A 16,231-nucleotide genomic window follows, 5' to 3' on the forward strand; every position below is an offset into this window, starting at 1 on the left:
TGGTCCCTCGCAGACATTTTGGTTCTTTAAGGCAGCATGGACTGCACCAACTTACCCTGGTGGGGAAGGTCCCGGGGGCAGCATATTCCAGCGTCGGAGCTTTTTAAATCCCTGCTGCTTGGTTCTAAAAAGAGACGACACAAGATTACAAGTTTAAGAAACATGCCAAAGGTAAAAGGGCTTGAGAGAAAAAACACTGGAGACACAGGAGATCACTATTACTGCTACAATGTAGAATACTACATGGAGCAAATTTTAATTGGGGGAAGCATACACATGATCATTGCTTAGATGAAAAGCTATGTGGACCAGTTCAGAACAAATGAAACAGGAAAATGTCAGCTGAACCACACAAAGATGACAGTGATACAGCCCCTGAGTACCTAGTACATATGTCTACTGAGTGAACACTAAGAAGTGATCTACATCACAGTGAAGTCTATGCTTAAAACCAAAAAGTCTCTTAACATACTTGATGTCCTTTTCAACGGCTGAAACAAGCAACTGTCCAAAATGCTAAAACAGGCCCTTGGCAGCATTCTTTTGCCTGGAATCCAGTGATCAGTCTTGAATTGATTCGGTCCTTTCTGAGCAAAGATACCCGCACAGTTTTCCCTCCTGTTCCCTTAAATTTGTGTGTAAACCAAGGAGCATCTCCTTCCCTCCCTGCCCATGGAGAATATAATCAAGACATTAAAGAAAGAGGCAACGTGTCAGTTACCATACTCGCTCACCATACTGTTTCTGCTCCATGCATTTCCCTGTGTGTCCTCCAAATGGACAAGTCATACTCATACTATTATTACTGAGATGGTATTTTCCTTTGAATTTACTGCTCTTCACCTCAGTACCCCTAGTAAACAAGGTGTTTGACACTATCAACTAAATAGAATATCCAGTCCCTTACACCCAACATGTGATGTCTGTGAGTGAGGTATGTGCTTGGAGTGGGGATGTCTTTGTGTCTCCTCCCCCTGGTGCAGGTTTACAAGGAGAATGGGGCATCCAGTGCCCAGGGGAACACACTCACAGATCCTACAGGGATGGGAGGTGCACCCTTGGCCTCACTGGAGTGATGTTCAAGACAACTGAACAAACAGTCCTGTCTAGAATGTATTAAAGTCAGTCCATCCAACTCCAGCAAGAAGCAGGCATCAGGGCAGCTTCCTAACAGAGTTCTTCATGGGTGACAGTTCCATAACCCATTTTTTGTTTCAACTTCAGAAGGAGAAAAAAATATAAGCAGTTTGCTACCATACTGAATATGCAAGACCAACCACATGCAAATTAACCAAGTAGAAATTGCATCTCCCATAAATGACATTTTTTAAAAACCAGGGTTATCTCCGCAGTGCTATTGGACGGCTCAAAGGGCTTCCAAAGCCTCTAACAGGAAGCAGTAGGGTAGGAGTCACTGAGGGGGGGAGAAGGGAGATGACAAATTTATTTTCCAGCAAGAATGTTTTTTGAGCTGCCAAAGAGCAATGCCATCAATGCATCACTGGCTGTGGGTGCAGAGAGGACTGTGGGGAGAGCTCTTGATTGGCTAAGTACAAGGGAAGGATTCTGGGGCAACGTCACCAAAAGAGTTTATCTTCCTTCTTGGGAAGGAAAAGGAAAGAGGCATGAAATAATGAGCCAGCACAAAATATGATTCTCAGCATCCTGTCAAACTGGAAATTTGGGTGACTTAGAGGCTGGGAAAGAAGTGATGGTATTATCTCGGGCGCAGGGAGAAAGGGTCCCACCAGGACAGAGAGAACTCACAAACCAGAGTGACAAATATGGAACATAGACTGATTACACTTTGGGCCATAAGACCATTGTAAGGGGTTCATTTGTGTGTAAATATATTTTCTACTTTAGAGGAGGCAGCAGAGCATAGATGACTGATTATGGAATTGCACAGTTCTCAGTTGAAATCCACCCCCTTCCCTGGTTGTGCAGCCTTAGACATGCCAAGCCATATCCTCATCTTTAAAATGGGGATCCTAATAAACCTTCACACCCCAAACATTCACTGGGAGAGTCAAACGTGTTGCGGTATCTGAAGTTCTTAGCGCTCGGCACATACTCCTCAAAGTGTACCTGAGATGGAGAACTGTTTACTTGGGGGAACCAGCAAACCCTGAGTACTTCCTAGAACTACAGTTGCATATATGCCCTGAGTACATTCCAGAATTTAGGGCTGGGTCAAGGTTCTGTAGGCCCCTGAGGTTAGACATGTCCATGAAGTGGATGGACTCTGAGCAGGGCTCCTAGGAGAATGGGTAAGACCAAAAGCAAGAGCTGCACACCAGGTGCCTCCTCACGGCAGCCACCCCAGGAAGCTCAGCATAAACTCCTTAAGGCCCCCGCAAAGACAGTAATCCTGACTTGTGAGCAACCTTTTGCTCCAGATAGATCTTCATGGACTAAAGGTGGCCTGGGGACAGGAAGAACTCTAAAGGAAAGCTGCTACCAGTGAAATTATTGCTAGAGATTTCTGGTCATGCATTATATGCCTCGGCAAACAGGAGTCCCAGTGGAGGGAGCTCCAGCTTTGGGAAAGGACACTCTGAGATGCTTTTATAGGTATTGGGTTGCATGTAAAAGGTTTGGAAACCGAGCCTCCAGTGCTCACATCATAACCCTAACTCTTATCCGTAGATGCTCTAGTTTTTCATACTCGGGCAGTTACAGCTTTCCTATCCTATCAGAATTGCCTGGAGCAGGAAACGAAGGAAGTAAAGAGGAGAACCTACCATGGCTGCTAACACTTAGATTTGCTCAACTGAGAAAAATCCTTCTGCTCTGTGATCTTAGGATTTTTTCCAATGTAAGGAGTGAGAGGAGAGGAGTTGTGAGAAATTGTCACAGACACTCAATAAAAAGGCAACATGGAAAGAAAGTTAATGAAAAGAAAAGATGTTGAAAAAGACTACAAAAATAATAGAAATGGGAGAGAGAAGTGAAAGGTGAAGAAAGGATGTTTGAGAAAAGTATATACAGCTAATAAACACATGGAACACATACACAAAAATGCAGGCAGTGCTTGAGGTATTTATGGAAAAAGTAGTGGCATAGGGAAATCAGATCATGCTCTGGTTCTCCAGAGAAACAGAATCAACAGAATATGGCTATAATCATACACACACACGCATGCACACGCACACACAGGGTGTCCTGAAAAGTGCATACACACTTGGAACAATTATTAATTCCAATGGGTTAGATCTGAAAAGAAAGAAGCATAAATTGCTATCAGCTGTTAAAGTATGTATACATTTTAGGGGACATTATATATATATATGTATATACACACACATATATATAACCATATGGCTATCTATATGGTTATACAAATATGGTGTTTTATATATATGGTGGACAAAAGGTTTATAGTTGTTCATATGGAAAAATACAAATAAATAAATAATACAAGATTTCTCTGTGATAAGTGAGCATAACACAAAATGGGCAGTGGGCATCTTTCTCATTTCATTCACCACAGGCGTTCGTGAGGTTTTGGCTCACTGGAGCTCTAGGGTTTTGGTCCTGAGGCCCGCCTTAGTCACTCTGAGAGAGGCTCGCCATTACCATCCTATCTAAAATAATGCCCCTCCCTCCCTTTCTACTCCCAACCCTGCTTTGTTTGTTCCTTCACCATCTTATAATACAATATGCTGTATTTCATGTTTATGTGTTTATGGTCTGTCTCCCTTGCTAGGATGTAAACTCCATAAGAACAGAGATGTACTATTTACTTTGTCCCCAGAGAAGACAACGGTGCCCACTACAGATCAATAGAGCATTTGTGGAGGGAGGGAGGGAAGGAAGGAAGAAGGAAGGCTGAAATTAAACTTAGTAGTAGAACAAGACTGAAACTAGAATAAACAAAGAATGGGGGGGGGGTCAAGAATTAGCTAACAGATGTGATTACTATAATCAGGAAGACTTCAAGCTAAGGGCGACCACTTTCTCTGACACATCTATTAGCACTATCGAGATGGATGCTGTATGAAAGGGAACCAGTTGACTCTAGAACTAGACTGATCCTGCATCCAACAGAGGGGAAGCAAAGGGATCTAATATTTGTTGGTCATCTTACTATGCGCTAGGCATAATGCAGGCACCTTGCACATTCTATGAGACTTGAGGAAATTGAGCAGAGAGGTTGAGTAATTTGACTATGATCACCCAGCAGTGAGGGGTGGAGCTTACACTAAAATCCAGACACACCCAGAAATAATGTTTTACCAGTTATCTGGGCATCCCTTTGCCCATGGGATTGTAAAACCCATGCTCGCCATGTGAAATCATGCGCTAGCTCAGTAATGTTTTACTATTGCTGTGTGGTTTACATTAAACCATGGTACGGTATCCTTTCAGCTCACTATCAGTTCAACAGAAATTAATTTATTGAAATCATCTATATATTAAGTGTATAAAAGCTTATAACCCAGAAATTATGTATGCCTAAAATGTACAACCTATACCAAAGGGCACAGGACCTTCTCCAGGATTAGCCTCAGTAGTGGCCGATGTGCCCCTTATTGAGAGTGTTGGGGTTTTTTAACTTTTTCTTTTCCCCAAATGGCTACCAGAATAAATTGCTTAAAATAAGAATTAACTTCGAGTAGGCCGCCTTCTCATCTGCATTAGTTTAGAAACAGGTTCATGCATCTCGTTTGCCTATCAATAGAGAAGATCATTGTAAACATCTCAACATTTTTTCCCTAGTGCTCCACATAAAAGAGAAATGAATATGAATGATTTTAACAATAACTAACATAAATCAACTTTGGGAAAACTGTTATCAACTCTTCATGTTGGAACAGGATCATTAGGTAGGTGTGGAAAACACCAAAATATTCTCCAGATGCTTAAAACTTTCTAGTTCTCTGTATATTTTAGTCTTCTCAAAAGGACAACTTATTTAAGTGGGGTTTAGGAAATTCCAGGTGGTAAATGTACAAGTTCTGGCATGTCGGGAAGAGAGAAACGTGTGTAAGAAGGTTGCAGCTTTTCCTGACAAGAGCTTCCTCCTGCCTCGCCTTTCTGTACGAACGGAAAGCAGGGCTTTCTTCACGTCACGTCCATGAGCAAAGATTCAGTCCCCTTTCCCAGCTCCTGCCATCTTCGGTGTGAGCCTGGCTGCTGTTTATCAGGATGGACAGTCCTGATGGCTCCCAAGCTTTCTGAACGATGAAGTTAAAAAGAAAGTCACAGGAGACTGGTTCACGGGAGGGCGCTCGGAATCGCTTGTGAACACGGGCTGTGTGTGTAGGTCAGTGAATTCCTGGAGTGGGCTCAGGGCTCAATGAAGGAGGTTCCTTTGGGCTACCTTTGACCTCAATTTAAGCAGTTTATTCATAGTGGGAATAATGTATTTTTAACATGAGCTTAAAGTAACTTGAACAAGCCAATTTGACAATGCGGTGATCACCCGCTATGAAGCACATTTTTTACAAGAAAGAGATGCATTTAGATTTGGGGGAAGAATTTCATAAAGGCCGAGATGGTGGACATGTGGGAGGAAATTTCAGAAACAAAGATAAACGACTTGTTTTTAAAGGAATAAATGCATCAGTGTTCCAAACACCCTATTTCATTAATCAAGCTGGCAGCAGCACCAACAAGCTCAGTTGCTAGCAAATGATTATCTGATTAACATGGGAAGAATGTGCCCAAATAGGTAGAGAGTGGGACTAAATTTTATAAGATTTAAAACACTCCCAATGCCTTTTTTACTATGGTCATGCTGGGTCACACTATTTTTTCCGACCAAAAAAAAAAAAAAATCTCAAAGATCTGCTTCTTCTTTACAGACTATACATATCTTATTCTCTTGAAAATTCTTACTTTACTTCTCAAGTTTACTGAACTGCAATGACCCACTTAAAAAACTAAGCTGACCTCAGTTAACCTTGTTCATGCTGCTAAAAGTGAACACCTTAAGGTCATATTGCCCATGGATTTTGTCATGCCCCAAGTATCTCTAGGTACCTAAAAATGTTTAGAGTAAACAAGGAAATCACTAAGTGAAAATTTGATGCAACATGCCCAGATGTCAGAGAAGGGAGTGTTTTCACTCTGCCCGCGGAATGTGAAAATGAGAGAGAGGCACTGAGTAACCACCACGCTCTCTCCAAGGGCAGGCGGGTGATGTTTCGGGGGGACACAGATGGCGATCTAGGGCATTAGAGCTCCGAGCCCTGGGCCGTCAACGCCCCTTGGCAATCCACCTGGGTGACTCAGGGCGACGGTTGGTTTATCTGGTCCCCACTCACCTAGAGCTCTTGCTTAACTGATCTATAACGCGTGTAACAAGATGACTTTCCCAGCCACACTTCTGCAATCTCTTTCTTAGGAAGTATTTTGTAAGAAAGCTCTCCTGGTGACACCTTACTCAGGATGACACCGTAGATTGACCATGCATTTGTCCCAAGATCACCTATCTGCAGACTCAACTATCCAGAACACAGGCAGGAATAAATAGGCACTCCTTCCCAGAGCGAACTATAATCGGGTACGGAAGGTGGGGTCTGGCTCCTTCGGGGGCGTTTATCTGGGGGTCAGCATCACCAGCGGCGAGGAAGTGGCCGCGAGCTGGAGTCGCAGAGGCCACCCTGCACCCGGGGGTGGGGGCGGGAAAGACCACAGCCTGCTGGTCCTGGCTCTTCTCCCTCCCAGCCTCAGGATCCCTTGAATTTCTCTTCGAGAAGGTTCACAATGAAAACTGCACTTGTGCTAGCCGGCCAGGTGGTCGGCAGAGCTGAGCAGGTGCATGCAACGGATCTTACACCCAGAGCATTAAACCAGGTAGCTTCCTAATGGGCATCGGGCGTCGCTGTAATGGGTTACTCCTTGTTGATTTGGGTTTGGCCAAAAAGTACAGCGACAAGAGGACAAGGCAACACATGCCGTTCAGAGAAGGCAGGAGCCTCGCTGGCACCGCGGGTGCCGGCGGCCACCACGTCTCAGGGTGCGCAGGGGAATCATTGGGACAGGTTCTGATGATTTTACTGCGACCAGCCTGCCCTGGCCGCCACAAAGAAACAAAAACATGAAAAGATTGGTGAAAAGATGTCCCCTCCTGGGGAAGTTTTCTGTGAGGGGTTTCCTGCGGAATTTCCATGTGCTCAGTGTCGCCCTGGGCTGCGCTGCGAGGGAGCCGGGGCCACATGCGTCTGAGGCAGCTGTTGGTGCCTCTCGGGACCCCGGCCCCGCAGCAGGAGGCACAGCGGCGGCCCGCAGAGCCGAGCGCTCCGGGCAGGGACCCCGGCCGGCGCAGCCTGCAGGCCGCCGCAGAGCATTGGCTTCTCCACAGATCTAGGGATTTTAGTTCATATGTGCTCGAGCCGTTCATTTGGCGCACAGAACTTAATTTCAGTATAGCTGGCTCTGGGCGGCGTCGGTGATGCTGTGTTCCCAGTTGTAGCCGCTGTAATTGTGAATATTAACTGAGGTAGTGAAACATGGGGGGGGGGGGGGGGATAAAAAAGAAGATAAAAAGTCACCTGAGCCAGTGAAGGAATCTTACAGAAAAACATGTGCCCAAAACCTTGTGCATTTTACTCATAGGGGAATCCCTCTGGCCATCACTTGGGGCTAATTTATTTCTATTTTTTGATATAATTCTCACATGCTAATCAACTTCTTTTTCAATATCAGAAGAAAAGCAGCAAATCTACAGAGGGAAGAAAGAAGGCTGGGAGAAGCAGGCACACTGGCAATAACCCAAAATAAACCTGACAAGGGCTTTGGATGCAGAAGCGAGAACTTCAAAATGTACATCAGAATAAAAGACACAGCGTTCTAAATCCGAGCTGGGGAGTGAACAGGTTTCGGCGCCCTGAACGCTATCACTGACGTTCATTACATTGAAGCCGAGGCACCGGGGAAAGGGTTAAATTATATTTCGAATCCACCGAACAAAAAGGCAGAATGTGTACTGCCCATTATATAAGTTTGTCAATAAAAAATGGCTGAAATAAAGGATTTCATTCATTCTTTTATTAAATAAACGTGGCGTGTTTACCATATGCCAAGCTCCACTCCCAGCCCCTGCCTTTCGTTTTTAATTTTAGATAACCGAGGCCTAGGAGATAGGCTATCTACTCCTTCCTGACGGCACTCCCCGAGCTGCTCCCAGACAAGCCAGGCCATAAAGACAGCGTGTGCGGCCCGGTCCCGCCTTCGGCAGCTCTGCGGCTGCCCCTGGTGGCTCTCGTGAATCATTTATGATGTGACTGAAGGGGACGAGACACTGCCCAACAAAACCTGCTGCTTCATTAACTATGAGAAACTTGGTGGAAGTAATAGACATTAGGACCTGGGGATGCATGTCTCTGGGTTCTTAATATAAGGAATAATACTCTCTCTGGATTGCGCCATAGGCTCTATGAATCATATAACTGATCACCTTTCTCTGGCCCTGGTGTCAGAAAGCTCAAGGCTAAGGTAGTGTGATCCACTTCTCATAAATGTAAGGGAATTAATAGATAATTAAAAACTAAGGCGCTGAGAGATCAGTTATCATGTGTCTTTTATTTTTTTTATAAAATATGTTTTTATTGACTTGAGAGAGAGAGGAAGGGAGAGGGATAGAGAGATAGAAACATCAATGAGAGAGAAACCTTGGTCGGCTGCCTCCTATGGGCTCCCTACTGGGGATCAAGCCCGAAAACCAGGCATGTGCCCCAACCAGCAATCGAACCAGCAACCTCTTGGTTCACGGTCGATGCTCATCTGCTGAGCCACACTGGCCGGGCTCATGTGTATCTTTTAATCTACATGAATTCTTTTAGGAAAATAAGAAAATATATAGCAATCCATAATTAAGAAAGTTAACTAGAAAATTCACTTATGTGTATCCTTAGTTTCTAGCAGGGCCAAATACACCACACATAGATGTAGATATAACTATAGATAGAGATCTAGGTATAGGTGTAAATATAGATAGATACGTGCTTAAATTCAAGTGATTTATAAAGTGGCTGTTGGACTCCGGTGTATTAATACCCTTGTTGAGGGGATGCATACAAGGTCACAAGGTGAGAGAAATGCTGTCTTTGTGTTATGAATAGTAAATGTATTTTGACGCTTCTGAGCCTACAGATGATATAGGAGTTACTTTAAGAGTAATGTGGACTATCAATTGCTAGAGTAATTTTTTCCTATGATTTATAGGAATGTTTACTACATGGTGGCCATGTATCATTGTAAGTGGAATTAAAAATTATGTCTATACAGAAAAAGTTAAGCGGTTTTTGGATTCTTGAAGACCTTAAGGCCCTGTGATCTAATCCAAGACACAGGGTGGGAAATGACCAAGCGGCCTAAGGCTCTCTCATGCCTTTGAGGGGCGGGTTCCCCCCTCGTGATGAAGTGGTCTGCGGAGCCTGCGCAGCAGTGTCACACAGCTATCACCTTGTGTCGTGTAATGAGAGTTAACAACCCCTTGCTGAGTGACCTCAGTTGACCATCTTATTGGTTATAGTGCTGTCAACTGCCTGAGAATAAGTAATTCAAGTCTCCAAAAATCCTGAGAACCCAGGAACGGCTTTTCCCTGATTGCTTCAATGAAGTATGCTGTGAATAGTTTCCTGAATCACTGGAAATCATGGGGTAACCGGCTTAATCAGCTGAGAAAACTTGCATGAGCCCTGTACTTGCAAAGCAGAGCGCTGCTCTCCTCCTGGGTTGGCCCTGGGCAGTTCAGAGGCTAACGGAGGCCCTATCCGCTCAGACAAGACCAATCTCACTACCAGGTACGAAATGGCAAAGAAAATACCTTTTGAATCCTTACTCACTTTTAAATAAGCCCAAAAATGAGAACAGAAAAGAAACAAAAAGTCAAATTTTGATTCTAAAATAAATCCATATTCCCTAAAACCCAAGTAAATCACGTGTGAGTAGGGAAATGGTGGTCAGAGGGAAGCAGCATCCAGTGCAGGGAAGGTGAAGGGAGAGATGGTGGGAAGCAGGTCGGTTTGCCCCACAGCACTTTTGAAAGGCTCAGGAAAGGGGAAATCCGGTGTCAAAAAAAGACCTGGGTGATTCCGACAATGGAACACAGGAAAATTGTATGTGAAACAGTCAGACGCCATGTCTATCACTCAAAAACCGGCCCAGAGAAACAACCTAAAGATATTAACCTTGGGAGAGACCAATGAAAGATGACAACTGAACACGCCACTGCCCTGCAGTGAAGTTGCCCACTCGGTCCCTAAGCCCCGCTGAGTGCTCACGCCTACACGTGAATGGGAGGCCTGGGATCACCAGCAACTCAAGGGACACCCTGACAGGAATAAAACCAACACCCACCTCTATCCCCATCCCATGTCCACCCCAAGCTTAAGAGAAAGAGAGAAAGAGAGAGAGAGAAAGAGCACAAACTGGTCAGGTACATGCAAGAAAATGAAGCTACACCAACTTACACCATACACAGGAATAAACTCAAAACGGAGAAAAGACTTAAATGTAAGTCGCAAAACCATAAAAATACTGGAACATAGGCAGTAAAATCTCAGCCATCTCTCATAGCAGTATTTTTTCCAAGATGTTTACTAGGGCACGAAAAATAAAGAAAAACGAATAAACAAATGGGACTACATCAAACTTAAAAGCTTCTGCACAGTGAAAGAAACCATCAACAAAATGAAAAGGAGCCCACTGTATGGGAGAACATATTTGCCAATGATATATCTGATAAGGTGTTAATTTCCAAAATATATAAAGAACATATGCAACTCAACAGGAGGAAGACAATCCAATTTAAAAACAAAGGACCTGAATAGACACTTCTCCAAAGAGGACACACAGATGGCCAATAGACATGAAAAAATGCTCAACATCACTCATCATCAGAGAAATGCAATGAAAACCTCAATGAGATATGGCCTCACACCTGCCAGAATGGCCACTATCAATAAATCAACAAACAACAAGTGCTGGCGAGGGTGTGGAGAAAGGGGAACCCTGGTACACTGCTGGAAGGAATGCAGACTGGGGCAGCCACTATGGAAAACAGTATGGAGGTTCCTTAAAAAATTTTAAATGCAAGTGCCTACTGACCTATCGATCCTACTTCTGGGAATATATCCTAAGAATTCTGAAACACCAATCAGAAAAAATAAATGCACCCCTATGTTCATAACAGTGTTATTTACAATAGCCAAAATCTAGAAACAGCCCAAGTGCCCCTCAGTAGATGAGTGGATAAAAAAGCTGTGGGACAGTTTTCACCATGGAATACTATGCAGCCATAAAAAAGAAGGAAATCTTACCCTTTGGGACAGCATGGATGGACCTGGAGGTGATTATGCTAAGTGAAATAGCCAGTCAGAGAAAGACAGCTACTATATGATCTCATTTATTTGTGGAATCTAATTAACAAAATAAACTGACAAACTAAATAGAAACAGAGGCACAGATACATGGAACAGACTGACAGCTGTCAGAGAGGAAAGGGTAGGGGGACTGGCTGAAAGAAGGTGAAGGGATTAGCCAAAGAACATACCTGCATGACCCATGCACACAAACAACAGTGTGGTGGTGGCCAGAGGGCAGGGGGGCAGGAGCTGGGTGGAGGGGAGCAAAATGGGGACACCTGGAATAGTGTCAATTATAAAAATAAAAATAAAAAAGAATAAACCAATGAATGCTTAAATAAGTGGACAAGTTGATGTTTCTCTTCTCCCCTCTTCTCCTCTCCTCTCCTCTCCTCTCCTCTCCTCTCCTCTCCTCTCCTCTCCTCTCCTCTCCTCTCCTCTCCTCTCCTCTCCTCTCCCCTCCCCTCCTCTCCCCTCCCCTCCCCTCCCCTCCCCTCCCCTCCCCTCCCCTCCCCTCCCTTCCCCTCCCTTCCCCTCCCTTCCCCTCCCCTCCCCTCCTCTCCTCTCCTCTCCTCTTTCTCTTCTCCCTCTCTCTCATCAATAAATTTAAATATATATAAATACAAGGAGAACCAGGCAGGGCAGGGGTAGAGGGGCACCACCCACAGAAGCACTGGACCCTTGGGGCCCTCCCTCTCCTGCACCCCACCATGTAATTTTTAAATGGATGGTGATGAGTATCAAGTTGCCATGGTATTTAGATTTATTTGGCTACATGGAAAAGGTGATATAAATTTTAATTTTAAATGTCAATATTTTAAATATTCCAGAAATGATATCCTTTGTTATAACATAAAAAAGTTATCTACTTATCTTGAAAGTTTTTAGATATCAACTTATACTGTTTGAAGGGAAATTTATAATTTTTGAAATTACTTTTCGGAGTCTGAGGGCAACAATTTTGCAGAACACCCTTAAAAAAGTTCTGTTTTAGTCCGAGTGGACGCATACTGCCCTCTGGTGGTCACAACAGCTGAAACATACACGCCTTACAGATTTGGACATGTGGCATCTTGGAAACAGGAATTCCATTTCCTTTCGTTGCACTGAATGAATGGCATCGTGTTATAGAAATGGCTACATCTTATATACCCTCACAAGTTTTATGAGAGAATTTTGGAAATTAGGATTTTACAGTGGATCAAAAATTCAGCTTGTTCGCCTTTAATAATTGTAACTTGGCATTGACCAAGCAAAAAGACTTGCTTTTTCAGAAGCATCCAGACAGTGCTAAAGAGTCCAGAGGAATGACACAGACAGCTTATGAGCAGAGAGCGCCGGCCTGTGGGCTGTCGGTGCCGCGGCGCAGGGTGGCCTTTGTACGTCTTCCCGCAGAGCCCTTGTCCTTGGCCACCGGCGCCCAGGGACGCCACGCCCGGTGCTGTGGGTAACTAGCATGCTCCTTACGCAGGAAGCATGGCACAGCACAAAGAGCGGGAAAGAAAGAAACTGGACAGAACTGTATCTGAATTTTATCCCTACCCACCGCTTGCTGTGATCTTGGGAGAATTAACTTCTCTTGGACGGTTTCCACACAGTAAAGTGGTCTAAATACTGGCCTCACAGGTGCCGTGTACAACTGCACACACACATAGGTAAGGTGCTCAATAATAGCAACCAGCTGTAATTATTGCCATTTTACAGAGTTGAAAGATAAGCAGGGTTGCCTGTTTGGAAGGTATAGAAAACAGTCACAGGGAATCACTTGGAGTACCTTGGTCATTTTTATTTATTCACAGCATGCCATCACGTATATCTTCTAAGATGTTTTCTTTCCCATTCTCTAAAATATTTCCTTATTTTTCACCTTGATTAAACGTCCTCTCTTCTCCCACAATCATGTGAGCCAATGCCTTAAAATCTCTCTCTCTCATATATATATAGTGTCCCAAAAATGTATACACACACTTTGAATAATTATAAAGGCAGTGTTTATTAAAATACATTTCATTTTCAAAACTGAGCTACTAGCTGTTAAACTGTATATACATCATATATGTACACACACACATATATATTCTCTCTATATATATTATATGTAATATATATATATTCTGTATGTATAATGTTTCTCTGGAAAACCCTAATTCAACCACAGAGAACAAGCTTGGCCACGGAAGTCTTCCCTGTGATTGGAGAGCATGTCTGAGAGACAAGAAATGGGCAGTGGCCCAGCTGTATTATGCGTGTGATTATCAGGGAACCTCCTTTCATCCGCATTCCTTGAAAAACTGTCTATTCACGCCCTCTGCCCTTTTTTTTTTTTGGTGCCCTGACTGGGAATCAAACCAGTGACCTTTCGGTGCACAGGATGATGCTCAGCCAACTGAGCCACACCAGCCAGGGCCCAAAAGACCTTTAATAACATTTGCTTTGCAAAATACTTACACCTGTTCAGACATCCATCCTACTATTACAATTCGAAGTTATAAATAAGATGTTCTGCGTTAGAATACACCGAACTGTACCCGACCTGGTGAGCCTGCAGATGGCGAGAATGCACATTCTGGAAGGGTGGCTTTCACACACCTCTATTTCTTGTTATGATAAGAGACTTCTACCAAAATGCCATCTTCTAGTCTCAATTTTGCTCAAATTTATCAAAAGTATTACTGTTCCCACCCAAAAGATTTAAGCTCATGCAGGAATGAGGGTCATGAAGGAGCAGAGTAATGTGAAAAGAAGTCTTTAACATATGAAACACCTATTTTGCCAAATGTTTTCCTATAACTGAATCAAAGACTCAGCAGCAAAAAGAAAACAAAACACATAGATATGTTCAAAGCTATACATATAATAAAGGCAAAGTTAAGGAATACATATTTGCTACTGACTTCACCAAGAATTAACCTCTATCCCACTTGGAAAAGTCAGTTTAACTCTTTGTGTATCTATTTCCTTATTTACTAAGTGAAATAAATAAAGCCAATACCAAAATTAATTTCTGACTGATTCTATATAAATAAAAACCTCTAAATATATCCATGTATTTAGTTCCAAAATACTACAGGAATACAGAGTAAACCAATTTAAAATATAAAAATACTTGTACTAATTGCTCTGACACTGGCATAAATACACTGTAAACATATCATTTTAACAGAGGCATTAACTATTTTATAATGAGTTGCATAGACCAAAAAACAAAGGAACTTGATATATGTCAAGCCTATATTCTTACCTAAAATGATACACAAAGTAGCTTCCAAATGAGTCAAAAACTTAAATGTGAAATCTAAAACTATAAAAAAATGAATAGAAGATAATGTAGGAAAACACTTGGTGACTAAGGTGCAGATAAAGGACTTACTCAAAATCCAAAAGTACAAACCATGAGGCAAGAAAGATAATGGATTTGATAATCATTAAGAATTTTTGTTCAATAAAATACACCGGGAAATAATTATAGATAACAAGTTGGAAGGATATATTTACAGTATTTTAGACCAACAAGGTAATCATTTTCCAGCATCCCAAAGGAACAACTAAGAATCAACAAGAAAAAAAGCAACAGAAAAATGGACCAACTCTGTGAACAGGCAATTCACAGAAGACACTTAAGTTAATATGAGGTATCTGAAGAGACGCTCAAACTCACTGCTAATACAGAGAAATGCAAGTGAAAACAAAAATGAGAATTTAAAAATTAACATATGCAAAGATGTTCAACATCATGTCATCAGGGAAGTGCAAATTAAAACAACAATGAGGTACCGCTACACACCTATCAGAGTAACCAAAATTCAACACACGCCACTCTGGAAGATAGTTTAGCCGTTTCTTACAAAACTAAACATGGTATTACCATATAGTCTTTGGTATTTACCCAAATGATCTGGAAACTTAGGAAAACAAACACCTGCGCATGAATGTTTGTGTGAATGTTTCATTCACAGCTGCCCAAACTTGGAAGCAACCAAGCTGTCCTTTGGTATGTCAAGGGACGTGTAAGCTGCTACATTTGGACAATGGATTTTTTCTTCAGCACTAAAAAGAAATTAGCTGTCAAGCCATGAAAAGATATGGAGGAAACTTAACTCATGGAATTTAGTGAAAGAAGCCAACTGAAAAGGCTACGTACTGTATGATTCCAACTGCATGACCCTTTGGAAACAGCAAAAATAGGGGGCCACTCAAAGGATCAATGGTTGCCAGGGGTTGGGGGGGAGGGAAGGAATGAATAGGCAGAGCCGAGAGGATTTTTAGGGCACTGAAACTATTCTGTGTGGTACTATAGCGGTGGATACGTGTCATTACACATTTGCCTAAGTCCATAGCATAGAGGCCGCCAAGGGTGAGCCTAACGGAGCCTAGGGCTTGGGGTGAGAATGGTGTGTCAGCGCAAGTCCACCGTGGGGAGGAATTCCGGCGCTGAGGGAGGCTGTGCAGATGCAGGGGTAGGGACTATACGGCAAATCTCTGAACCTTCCACTGAATTTTGCTGTGAAACTAAAATGGCCCCCCAAAAATCAAATCTTTTTTCTAAAGACAAACACACACACACAAAAATCAATAAAACCAAAAGCTGATTTTTTAAAAGATCAGTAAAAATGGCAAACCTCTAGCTAGACTACTCAACAAGAAAAAGACACAATTGTATTTTATAAAACAGGAAAAAATTGAACAGATACTTTACCAAAGAGATAAAGATGGCAAATAGACACATTAAAACTGTTGCATATCATTAGTCAGCAGGAAAATGCAAATTGAGTTACCACTACACACCTAACAGAATGGCTGAAATGAAACAACCTTCAATACACAATGTTCACATGGATACAGAGTCATAAAAACTCCTATCTGTAGCTGGTGGGAATGTAAAATGATATATCCATTTTGGAAAATAATTTGGT

The 16,231-nt window shown here is 42.7% G+C and overlaps 1 pseudogene; it reads left to right on the forward strand.

Moving 5' to 3' along the window:
• The first annotated feature begins 36 nt into the window (after positions 1-36).
• LOC148093497 (casein kinase I pseudogene) lies at positions 37-7,176 on the forward strand (annotated as a pseudogene).
• The last annotated feature ends 9,055 nt before the right edge of the window (positions 7,177-16,231 follow it).

The sequence above is a fragment of the Miniopterus natalensis genome, chromosome 3 (assembly GCF_054644295.1).
Source record: "Miniopterus natalensis isolate mMinNat1 chromosome 3, mMinNat1.hap1, whole genome shotgun sequence".
In the NCBI taxonomy this organism is placed as follows: Eukaryota; Metazoa; Chordata; class Mammalia; order Chiroptera; family Miniopteridae; genus Miniopterus; species Miniopterus natalensis.